Source organism: Pseudophryne corroboree, chromosome 6 (genome assembly GCF_028390025.1).
Source record: "Pseudophryne corroboree isolate aPseCor3 chromosome 6, aPseCor3.hap2, whole genome shotgun sequence".
NCBI classification, from domain to species: Eukaryota; Metazoa; Chordata; class Amphibia; order Anura; family Myobatrachidae; genus Pseudophryne; species Pseudophryne corroboree.
Window position 1 is genome coordinate 323,850,882 of NC_086449.1, and position 10,721 is coordinate 323,861,602.

The following is a 10,721-nucleotide window of genomic DNA, read 5'->3' on the forward strand; positions in this document are numbered from 1 at the left end:
AGGGTTAAATTTTGTGTATCAATGTATTTTGGGTGCAGGAAACATGTATTCTGAACAGTATATAAAAGTGTTCATCTCTCCCTGCACCTGTTTTCTGCTAATTGTGCTTTCTGTGCATGACTTGCTAAAAAAGGGCTTCTTTCCGTCATTAGGGGGCTGAGAGTGGTGGATAGTGCTCTATAACTAACTCGTGGTCCCTAAGTGACTGCCCGGGGGTCTTTCCATGCTCATAATTAAGAATAAGTATCGTATCTGGATGACAGTTAGAAAGATAGATTGTGTTCTCTGTCATGTAACCATTTCTGATGTAATGTGTATTGTATACTATATAAACTGTGAGCCCTGTAAACCAAATTGTCTCTCGGAGCCTGCATGCTCTCAGACATCCATTTGGGCCCAGATGCAAATAAATAATATATGCTTTTTCATCTGATCCTGGCATATATCGTATTTATCTTGCGACCATACTCCCCATATTTGTCACTATCTACATTGTTCCGTGTCACTAAATGCCTTTCTGCCGTTTCCTCTTGGATGTCATCTTGCCACTTCAAACTTAATATTTCCAAAACAGAATTTATTATATTTCCACAGTCCAATAGGAGTTACCAACCTGATATCTCAATCACTGTTGATAACTCAACAATCAATCCTACCACACAAGCTCGCTGCCTAGGTGTCAACCTCGACTGAAATGTCCTTTGTACCACACATTCAATCTGTCTCTAAATCTTGTTTTTTAGATCTACATGCATCTAAAAAACATATCCAAAATACAACCATACCATACACAAGACACTGCATAAACTCTAACCCAGTGATTTCCAAACTTTTTTGAATCACGGCGCCCTAGAACATCATAATCTTTTTCACGGCACCACTAGGCCAAAAATTTCTTATTGAGAAATTTAGAAAGACATATTACATTAAGTAGATCGCGTTTATATGTCATCCTTAGGGTCAGTTGTGTGGTGAGGGACAAGATTTGCTTCTGTTTGGCCACATATTTTATGACTGATAGCCACCAGCACTGGTTTTGCCTATTATATTGACCATGAATAATTTTAATTGGTCCTGGACCACCAACCCAGGGCACCCCTGCAAGTGTCCCGAGGCACCCCAGGGAGCCACGGCACACAGTTTGGGAACCTCCGTGCTCTCATTATCTCCCAAATTGATAATTGCAATAGTATTCTTACTGGTCTCACCAAAAAGAAACTCTCACCACTACAATTAATTATGAATGAAAGCTGTGAGGCTGATCTTCCTCGCTAGATGTTCATTATCTGCAGGTCCATTCTGTCAGTCCCTCTATTGGTTACCTGTATTCTACCATATTGAATATAAAATATTTTTACTCACAGACAAGGCCATTAACCAAACTACACCAAATTACATCTCTTTACTTATCTCAAAATATCTCCCAACCCGACCTCTACCTCTCTCATCCACTCTCATCATTCACTCCCATTCACGACGGCAGGACTTTCTTTGGGCTGCACCCACTCTGTAGATTGTCCTCCTACGCACATTAAGACTACCCTCTAGTCTCCAAACCTTCAAGCGTTCCCTGAAAACTCACCTCTTCGGACAAGCTTATCAAATTCCAGAACCACCCACATAACCTTCATTAACGTTTCAATCCAATTACATCCCCACTGTACAGTCCACACATATCCTCCACATATTTTCTCTTTCCAGGCATGTTGTACCACCAGTTGTAAACCAGAAATTAATGTAATGGGAAAGTGGCTGGCTCAGAGAACCACACAATTAAATAATTGGTCTACCCAGTGGATTAATTAAAGTTTTGTGTACCTTAGGCAATATATAAATCAATGGAACTCTCGGATGTGTTTGAGTAATAAAATCTGATGTGTGCTCATCTATCCATCTGTTCAATGGGGATGATTCCGAGTTGATAGCTAGCTGCTGTTGTTCGCAGCGCAGCGATCAGGCTAAAAATTGGCATTTTGCGCATGCGTATGCACCACAATGCGCAGGCGTATTGTACGTGTACAATGAGCTTTGTGGCTTTGCACACAGTCTAACGAAGTTTCCAGTCGCACGGCCGAACGCAGGAAGATTGACATGAAGTGGGTTTTTCTGGGTGGCAACTGACCGTTTTCAGTGAGTGCTTAGAAAAACGCAGGCATGTCTGGAAAAATGCAGGCCTGGCTGGGTGAACGCTGGGTGGGTGTGTGACATCAAAAGCCGTCCCTCCGTCATTAGAATCAACGCACACGAAGAGTAACTACAGGGCTGGTCTTGTTTTGCACAAAAAGATTTTGCAGGTGCTCTGCTGCACAAGCGTTCGCACTTCTGCAAAGCAAAAATACACTCCCCAGTGGGCGGCGACAATGCGTTTGCACGGCTGCTAAAAACTGCTAGCGAGTGATCAACTCGGAATGACCCCCAATAGACCTAGCTTAATGACAGCAGCAATTTGTTCTTGTATGTATATGTTGGATCATAAGTAAGTGAGTATCTTATAACAATCCTTGTCTGAAAGTTGTCTTTTGATCTCACATATATAATCACTCCATATTAAAGAGAACAATACCACCCCCTTTCACGAAGGGTAGATAACAATCTTGCAAGGAGTTATGCTAGCCATAACATCAGACCAACTTCAGACCAACTTTCCTCCAAATCTCCAAACCTCAAACCATCCACCTTTTCTGTCCAATTAAAACAGTGCTCCACACATCTAACCAACTTTTCATTAGACCATCAGACCAGCCAACTTCTCTCCAACTTGTGATGTCACAGAAGTAGGCGGACAGTGCCTGCCTACTTATGCATGTTTTGAATAGTTATATGCACCCCCATAAAAGGGGCATTGTCTTGCAGGGAAGGGTCATGGCCACTCAATACTACCCCCAATTAAAATTATGCCGCACAGTAGTGCAACCTTAGTCACATTACACTATGCAATAGAGCCCTGTATTCACGTTATATCACACAGTGGAGCCCCTTATAAACATTAGAAGAGGGTGATGGGTCACGTCAAGCCAGAGGGAGAGAAAGGTCAGGAGGTGGTGGGTGATGTTAAGGCACAAAAGTCAGGATGAAGTGGGTGAGTACCTGGGGGGCAGGAGAGACTGAACTGCTGTTGGGGTGCGCAACTCATTCACCACCCTCGGCACCTATGCTCTCCATAGCTCAGCTTATGGCTGCTCCCAATTGCAGATTTTCACCTTATCTATAGAGATTTTACAAAATACTCTGAGAACACCACTAGACTGCTGGAATAGCCGATACGTCGGTGCAGACACATGATTGTTAATTACTGGATTACAGAATATTTAGTTTACTATATTCACTATGGGGGTGATTTTGTCTCAGTTCTCGTGTTTGATTATCATCTTTATTCACGTCCCGATGTGTAACTTATGTAGCATGAATATTGGCTATTTCTCTATATTATCTGTGACTTATGATATGAATATGTATAATGTTTATAGAGAGTGGTAGATATAGATATACGTGTGGAATGATGTAAATAGTGTATGTATAGTATTGTGAACATCTAAAGATATATGACTGTTTGGGCATTTGGACCCAGCGGTGCTGAGGACTGTTTGTTTGTGTAGTATGAGGCAGCAGCAATTAGAGGGGGAGAAGGCTCTAGAAGCCCGATGAGCGCATACAGCTGCCGCTCACTGGGGAGTATCTCGCGCAGCCAAGTCGGGAAGGGTGGAGAGCGAGGACTGCTCGAGCCAGCGAAAGGGGCTATAAATACAGAGGGCAGCCGCCACAGAGGCAGTCTGCAGTTCCCTTGGCTAGTGTGCGCACACTGGCCCTCATTCCGAGTTGTTCGCTCGCTAGCTGCTTTTAGCAGCATTGCACACGCTAAGCCGCCGCCCGCTGGGAGTGTATCTTAGCTTAGCAGAATTGCGAACGAAAGATTAGCAGAATTGCGAATAGAAATTTCTTAGCAGTTTCTGAGTAGCTCGAGACTTACTCTGCCACTGCGATCAGTTCAGTCAGTTTCGTTCCTGGTTTGACGTCACAAACACACCCAGCCTTCGGCCAGACACTCCCCCGTTTCTCCAGCCACTCCCGCGTTTTTCCCTGAAATGCCTGCGTTTTTCCGCACACTCCCATAAAACGGCCAGTTTCCGCCCAGAAACACCCACTTCCTGTCAATCAGACTCCGATCACCAGAACGATGAAAAATCTTCGTTAGGCCGTGAGTAAAATACCAAACTTTTGTGCTAATTTACTTGGCGCAGGCGCACTGCGAACATTGCGCATGCGCAGTTTGCGACAAATCGCTCCATTGCGAAAAAAAACTAATGAGCGAACAACTCGGAATGACCCCCACAGTTCTCCAGCGCGCCGCTGACAGCTGTATGCTGTAGACATACAGCGGCGCCGCTGTGACTGTGTAGCGCTACCCACGCTAGGCATACTTGGAGCCATGGGTGGAGACAGAGGCGCAGCTGTTAGTGCTGCTGATGCGCCTGAGGACGTCATTTGCGTAGGCGGAGTGAGGCGGTGGGAGGAGCCAGAGACATTCCGGCCGGGTCTGCCTGCAGAGAAGGCAGCTAGGGGAATGGAATAGTGAGCGGCTCCATAGCAACGGAGGGGGAGTTTACCCAGCCAATACGCCGCTGTCAGTGGGGACAGGCCAGACCCTGTAGCTGCGATCCTCATCAGTCTGGGAGGAGTCGAGGGTGTGGCTACCCTACATTATCCTGTTATGATGACATCTAGAGGAAAGTAATTGATAATACACACCAGAATCACACACTCACCTAGTCTCTCGTCGGCCAGTTGATGATAAGGTGACAGTGGAAGAGCTCAGAGGTGTCGGAATGGGGGGGGGCAAGGGGGCAGCTCGCTACCCCAAAAACATGAGAGAGGCGCCATCCAGTCCACCCGGACCCGCATCCACCAGCTTCAGTGCTGCCCGCGCTGTATTAGCAGCGGTGAGTCCGGCACTGCTTGTACACAGCGGGCAGCGCTGAAGCTGCCTTCCCCGTGCACTCCGCCCCCCACCTTGTTCCTGCAGCGTCTGAGCGCAGGCGGGAGACGCTGGCTGGTCACTGCTGTACCCGTGTGCCGGCCTCCGGGAACCCGAGCTCAGTCACCCCCAGCCACCGGCCCCAGGGGTGCGTACCAGTCACCACACAGTGCCTGACAGCCAGGAGAGGGCCAGTGTGAGGAATCTTATTACTGCTCAGGCCATTCCCTGCACCCCCATATCTGTACCCCAACATCCCCCCTCTCTCTGTGCCCCAATACCTCCACCTTTCTCTGTGCCCAAACACTTTCCCTCTTCCTGTGCCCCAACACCTCCCCTCTCTCCCTGTGCCCCCATATCCTGCCCCCACTGTGCCCCATCATCCCCCCCCCGTGCACCAATAACCCCCCATCCTCGCCCCCCCCCCCTCCCATTACCTCAGGTGCACCCCTCTATCCCCTGTATACCTGCAGCCAGCGGTGCATTGGGGCGCCGGGATGCCGGGACAGTCCACTGGCCGGCCACCCCCCTGCTAACTCCAGCGGCCGTGCTCCCCCCCACGCTTTTGCTGGTTCATATATACGCGGCTGCTTCTGCCGTGATCAGAGCTTTTGCACATGCGCAGAAGCTCATGCAAGCAGGAAGCCATGGCAATGAAGCGTGCTGCCGGAGCTGCGGAATTAAAGCCGGAACAGCAGCAATGAAGAGTGCTGCCGTCAACGTAATGACCAGGGGCAGCCAGGGCACTGACTGAGTGGCCAGGCGTCCAGAGCCGTCCAAGCCATTTAATTGCACGGGGTCATCCTGGAGCCATACAGCCATTGGGGACAAGGAACCAACAGCCTGCAGGAAATGGAAGTGCGACCTTATCCTCGGACAGAAGCATGCGTACAGGTTAGTGCCGGTGACTCCTTGCTCATCTGTGTCTTACGGTGTGTACACACGGTGAGATTTTTTCTTACGATTTTGACTGTATAGTCAAAATCGTAAGAAAAGTTAGTGCAGATCGCAAGGTGAAAGTCACCTTGTGATTCTGATACGATGCCGATGCGCTGGTCGGGAGCTACTCTTGAAGTGCAAAGGCATTGCCGCTGTGCGATGCCTTTGCACTTCTGCGGGGGGGGGGGGGCACTGACATGCGGTGCGGACTAGCCCTGTGCTGGGCGTCCCCCCGCATGTCTGAGTTAAAGATCGTAGCTGTGCTAAATTTAGCACAGCTACGATCAACTCGGAATGACCCCCATAGTCAGTATCGCAAGCACATTCATTATATGCTTGCGATACCGACCTGGGGGGTCATTCCGAGTTGCTCGCTTGCTAGCTGTTTTTAGCAGCCGTGCAAACGCATAGTCGCCGCCCACGGGGGAGTGTATTTTCGCTTTGCAAGTGTGCGAACGCCTGTGTAGCCGAGCTATGCAAAAACATTTTGTGCAGTTTCTGAGTAGGTATGAACTTACTCTGCCCTTGTGATCACTTCAGCCTGTCTGGTCCCGGAATTGATGTCAGACACCCGCCCTGCAAACGTCTGGACACGCCTGCGTTTTTCCAACCACTGCCAGAAAACGGTCAGTTGACACCCACAAATGCCTTCTTCCTGTCAATCTTCTTGCGATTGGCTGTGCGAACGGATTCTTCATTAAATCCATCGCTCAGCAACGATCCACTTTGTACCTGTACGATGTGCCTGCACATTGCGGTGCATGCGCAGTTGTTACCTGATCGCTGCGCTGCGAAAAACTGCAGCATGCGATCAGGTCGGAGTGACCCCCCTAGTCCCTATCGCACAGTGAGAATCAGGGTTAGCCCGAATCTCACCGTGTGTATGCACCTTGACTCTACAGTGTAGGCTGGGTGCCAGGGAGAGCTGCAGTATCAGGAAAGTTATTCCCAGCGGCGGATTGGCATGCCGGGACGCCGGACCGGATTCTGTTTGGCTGTTCGGTCATCCCCTCATTGGCTGCCCGCCAGCCGCGATCACGGCAGCGTTCACTGAAAGCTTCCTCGCATGCACAGAAGCTCAGTGAAGCACTTTGAAAATTGCCGCCGTGTGAGCTTCTGTGCATGCGCAGCAACCCCTCCTCCCCATAATGCATAGTATTCTGAGCCGTCTGTCACTACTGACGGCTCCGCCTCCCTTCCAGCCGTATCATGTGTTCAGCCTCCCCTCCAGCCCGGGCCGTCACAGCAAGCACACTGCACAATGGACTCGTGGCTGCTGCAGCTAGCATGCAAAGCAGGAGCTAGCAACCAGCAAATTCTGAATGCGTCACACACCAGTTGTGTGACAGTCAGTAAGTACTGTACAATTAACTGGTGCAATATGTATAATAACTAACATGCAATATGTATAATGTGCTCTACCTGGTGCAATGTGTATAATGTGCTCTGCCTGGTGCAATGTGTATAACGTGGTCTGCCTGGTGCAATGTGTATAACGTGCTTTATCTGGTGCAATGTGTATAATATGCTTTACCTGGTGCAATGTGTATAACGTGCCCTGCCTGGTGCAATATGTATATAATGTGCTTTACCTGGTGCAATGTGTACAAAGTGCTCTTCCTGGTGCAATGTGTATAATGTGCAATGTGTACAGTATAATGTGCTTTACCTGGTGCAATCTGTAATGATGTGCTCTGCCTGGCGCAAAGTGTACAATGTGCTCTTCCTGGTGCAATGTGTATAATGTACTTTACCTGGTGCAATGTGTAATAATGTGCTCTGCCTGGCGCAAAGTGCATAACATGCTCTGCCTGGCGCAAAGTGTATAACGTGCTCTGCCTGGCACAACGTGTATAACGTGCTCTACCTAGTGCAATGTGTATAATATGCTTTACCTGGTGCAATGTGTAGAATGTGATCTGCCTGGCGCAAATTGTATAATGGACTCTGCTTGGCGCAAAGTGTATAACGTGCTCTTCCTGGTGCAATGTGTACAGTATAATGTGCTTTACCTGGTGCAATCTGTATAACGTGCTCTACCTGGCGCAAAGTGTGTACCGTGCTCTATCTGGCGCAAAGTGTAGAACGTGCTCTATCTGGAGCTATATGTATAACATGCTCTACCTGGCGCAGTGTGTATAGGAGGTTCTACCTGGTGCAATGTGTATAAGCAGCACTACTGTGTGGTGTATTGTGAATTGGCACTAATATGTGGCCACGCCCTTCCCCACGAAGCCACACCCCTAAAATCTTGCAGCGCGCCTGCTGCGCGCACTTTACATACATGCCTGTATTCAGGCCTACTGAGCAGTGATCCCGCCCACTTGACAGACTCCACCCCCCCAACAGACCCCACCCCTATTAGGGCTGGTTTTAGATTCCAATCTGCCCCTGCCTGCACCCCCATATTCTGTGGCCCTTCTGCATCGGGGCGCATCACCCTACCCCCTGGGGCAGCCATGAAGCTGACCGACAACGTGCTGCACAGCTTCCGGGTTGCAAAGATTTTCCGCAAGAACTCCGATAAGATCAACTGCTTTGACTTCTGTCCTGGCGGGGAGACAGTCATTTCCAGCTGCGACGACGACTCCATCGTGCTGTACGACTGCCAGGAGGACAAACCCAAGAGGACGCTGTACAGCAAGAAGTACTGTGTGGATCTCATCCGATACACACATGCAGCAAATACCGTGGTTTATAGCTCCAACAAAATTGATGATACCATCCAGTACCTCTTTCTTCATGATAATAAATATAGCCGTTATTTCCCGGCCACAATAAAAGGGCCGTTGCATTATCTATGTCTCCGGTGGATGATGCATTTATTTCTGGGTCCTTGGATAAAACTATCCGCCTGTGGGACCTCCGGTCTCCCAACTGTCAGGATCTGATGCACTTACAGGGGAAGCTACTGTGCTCATTTGATCCAAAGGGTCTTTTTTTTGCTGCAGGAGTTAATTCCAAGATGGTAATATCTGTATGATCTTCGCTCTTTTGATAAGGGTCCGTTTGCCACCTTTAAGATGAACTGTGGGGGTCATTAGGAGTTGATCGCTAGCTAAAAATGTTTGCAGCGCAGCGATTAAGTGGAAAAATGGCACTTCTGCGCATGCGGCGCAATGTGCACGCGCGAAGTACTTTCACAACAGCCGATGTAGTTTCACACAAGGTCGAGCAAAGCTTTTCAGTCGCAATGGCCGCTGCAGAGTGATTGACAGGAAAGGGGCATTTCTGGGTGTCAACTCACCGTTTTCAGGGAGTGTTCGGAAAAACGCAGGCGTGGCTGGGAGAATGCAGGGCGTTTTGTGATGTCAAATCTGGAACTGAATGGTCTGAAGTGATCGCAAGCGCTGAGTAGGTCTGGAGCTACTCTGAAACTGCACAATTTTTTTTGCTGCCGCTCTGCGTTGCATTTGTTCGTACTTCTGCTAAGCTAAGATACACTCCCAATGGGCGGTGGCTTAGCATTTGCACGGCTGCTATAAACTGCTAGCGAGTGAACAACTCGGAATGACCCCCTATGACCGCACCTGCGAATGGACGTCACTCAAATTTAGCAACAATGGAAAATTAATTCTTCTCTCTACCAATGGCGGCTTCCTGAGGCTGGTTGATGCGTTTAAAGGGCCGTGCTACACACCTTTGGGGGTTGTAACAACAGTAAAACGGTCACACTAGAAGCTTCTTTCACCCTGGATTCTCAGTTCATTATGATCGGGTCGAAAGATGGCAAGATCCATGTATGGAATGGAGAGAGCAGCATGAAAGTGTCCGTACTGGATGTCAAGCACACTGGATCTATCACCTGCTTACAGTTCATTCCCAAGTTCATGACCTTTGCATTGCATTGGGGAAGCAGTAGGGAGATGAACAATGAGGAGGAGGCACTTAACTAGCAGATGTGTATAATGGGCTCTACCAGGCGTAATGTATATATGGGCTCTATCTGGCGTAATGAGTAATATGCATAATGGGCTCTACAAGGCGTAATGTGTAATGGGCTCTATGAGGCGTAATGTGTATAATGGGCTCTACCAGGTGTAATGTGTAACATGTGTAATGGGCTCTACCAGGCATAATGTGTAACATGTGTAATGGGCTCTGCCAGGCTTAATGTGTATAATGGGCTCTACCAGGTATAATGTGTATAATGGGCTCTACCAGGTGTAATGTGTATAATGAGCTCCACTTAGCATAATGTGTATAATGTGCTCTACCTGGCATAATGTGTATAAGGGGCTCTACCAGGTGTAATGTGTACAAGGGGCCACTCCCAGCTGCTCCATAGAGTTCCATACAGGTGCAAGAGACCTGTCTAAAGTGGCCTGGAGCTAGGGGCGCCAAACTGAGATTTTATCTTGCCCCCCCCCCCCCCCCCCCCCAACCAAAAAACATTCTGACGCCCCTGGGAGAGCTCATATACAATTGCTTCAACAAGCCATAAGGGAAGGCATCTTTAAACAGTACATTGTGAGTATGCTAAGCTGAGAACTAATTAGCAGCAGTGTGCCCAGCTAATGTGCATAGATATAGATAGATAGATAGATAGATAGATAGATAGATAGATAGATAGATAGATAGATAGATAGATAGATAGATAGATAGATAGACTGTGTGTGTGTGTATGTATATATATATATATATACACAAATAAATATATATATATATATATATATATATACACAACTGTCAAAAGTCTAAGGAAATTGATCCAATTTAACTAATATACTCTGTATCTCTCATTTGAGACAGTTTAGTGAGCTGAAAGTAAAACTGTTACAGGACACATATTACAAGTGGCCAGAAAGTA

General features: G+C 48.0%; 1 pseudogene; it reads left to right on the forward strand.

Annotated features, from left to right (window-relative positions):
* The first annotated feature begins 8,370 nt into the window (after nt 1-8,370).
* Nucleotides 8,371-9,807, forward strand: LOC134934560 (WD repeat-containing protein 82-like; annotated as a pseudogene).
* The last annotated feature ends 914 nt before the right edge of the window (nt 9,808-10,721 follow it).